The sequence below is a fragment of the Arachis stenosperma genome, chromosome 1, assembly GCF_014773155.1.
Source record: "Arachis stenosperma cultivar V10309 chromosome 1, arast.V10309.gnm1.PFL2, whole genome shotgun sequence".
Taxonomy (NCBI): Eukaryota; Viridiplantae; Streptophyta; class Magnoliopsida; order Fabales; family Fabaceae; genus Arachis; species Arachis stenosperma.
Genome location: NC_080377.1, coordinates 18,465,901 through 18,468,352, shown reverse-complemented (window position 1 = coordinate 18,468,352; position 2,452 = coordinate 18,465,901).

The following is a 2,452-nucleotide window of genomic DNA, read 5'->3' as shown; positions in this document are numbered from 1 at the left end:
GATAATCCGACTCTCTATCGACAGTTAGTTGGCGGTCTCGTCTACTTGACTGTCACCTAACCAGACATCACCTATCCGGTTCATGTACTTAGCCAGTTCTTGTCAGCTCCTTGTACTACTCACTATGCGGCAGTTCTTCGCATTCTTCGCTACATCAAAGGAACTTTATTTCATGGCCTTTATTTTTCTGCCCATTCCTCTTTGTCTCTTCAGGCTTACTCCGATGCTGATTGGGCTAGTGATCCCACTGATCGTCGTTCTACTACTAGTTACTGTTTGTTTCTTGGTGACGCTCTCATTTCTTGGCGTGCTAAGAAGCAAACGTTCACTGCTCGCTCAAGCACAGAAGCTGAGTACTGTGCCCTTGCTGATACCACTGCTAAAGTTATCTCGGTTCGTTGGCTTCTCCAAGATTTGGGTGCTCCTCAGTCATCCCCTACTGATGTTTTTTGTGATAACCACAGTGCTATTCAGATCGCCCATAATGATGTGTTTCATGAACGCACCAAACACATTGAGATTGATTGTCACTTTATTTGGCAACGTATCCTTATTGATGCTGTTCGTCTCATTGCTGTTGGAACACTAGATCAGACTGCTGATATCTTCACGAAAGCTCATCACCCGACTCGTTTCCGGACTTTGTTATCCAAACTCAAGTTGGTATCCTTAGCTCCCACTTGAGTTTGAGGGGGGATGTTAGAGAATCATTAGAATCAATTTAGATCAATTAGTATCATATAGTATATCTGTATATTAATTGTAGGATTCTATGCCTTTATTGCTCTGATTCATTTACCACCTATAAATACCCCTTGTATATTGTACCTTTGAACACAACTCAATAATACACTTTTCAGATTACTCTCTCAGTCTCTTGTTTTTAACACTAACGAATCCAGTTTAACTATGGCAGTGCCAGGCACAAATACCCCTTTATAATTACCATATATGCTTTGAAGCGGGATATCTTGAATTGTTCTCTTGGAAAAGTTCCGACAAAATGTATAAATTCTAGTTTCAGATCTATGTAGTTCCTATTTCTGTATCTGATATACAACTGCAACAAACTTGTACTCGTCATTCACATGATCATATCCAAAGCCGAAAACTCCTATGAAACCCTAAATTTCCAGCGGTTGGGATGTCAATCCAGTACAGGAATTCCACAGCATTATACAGTTATCGATGACAATAATGTCAAGCAAGAACATCAATTCATTGCAAGAGCCGATAATTTCGTGGCTAATTTTCCCACGAAGCAAACAACTTTTGTCGGTTCATAAGGGTTCTCGAACAAGGATGATAAGCAACTCGTGGATGGCTAAAATTGGATCTGCGGCGATTGAACATTGAACATGGTCGTTGATGAATTCGGAGCTGGAAATTAGGGATCTCCATGAACTGCACACACTCCATAACTGAAGTAGTGACCTCGCTCGAAGCCTCAACAAGATTTCTCTGATGAGTTCATGTGGAATGACTGACAGCGACTCCGATGGCGTTACTGTTGAAGGTAGCAACCGTTTCAGGCCGTTTCTGGTGACTCTTAAATGCTTCTTGTTCCTCTTATCATAATCACGAGGCTGCGTCATAACTACTTAAAAGGAGATTAACACTGTTCGGGTTTTGGCGTGGTTGGTGGCGGTAGCGATGAAAACATTTAGCCTCATAAAGTTAGCAGCTCCAAAGGCTCTGCGCTATTTATTTCCAGTTTCTTTCCCACAAGATACGCCTACGCGTGCCTTTCGAAATAAGAGTTAAATAAAATAAAGATTAAAAAATATATCTCACTGTCTCTTTGGTAACATGAAGTGAATTAATCTCTGTATTTAAAAGAAACAAAAGAGGATAAGTATTTTTTTCGTCCCCAAGGTCTGGGGTCGAAATCAAAATCGTCCCCGACCTTTTTTTCTTATTAAAATCATCCTTTCCCGAATTTTTGGACCAAAATACCCTCATCATCATCATTCTCCTCTTCACCTTCCTCACCCGCCACCTCCACTGCCACCAACATTACCACCACATCCACCATCAACACCAACACCACCACCACCACCACCAACACAAACACCACCACTAACACCAATCAACACCAACACCAAGAACACCATACCACCACAACCACCATCAACACTAACACTAACACCACCACCACCACCACCAAGCCCCTCACCGTAACACCCCACCCCTCACCTCACTCCCTCACCCCCTCACCCCTTCACCGTAACCCCCACCCCTCACCCAACTCCCTCACCGTAACCCCCCACCCCTCTCACCCCCTCACCCCCTCACCGTAAACCCCCATCCCTCTCACCCCTTACCCCCTTTTCATCACCACTAATCCAGTAACTCCCAATTCCCTTCTTCATCACCAAACCTCTTACCCCCTTCTTCATCACCAAGCATCTTCCTCTCTCTCTCCCTCCCTCCCCAAGCCCTTTTCTCTCTC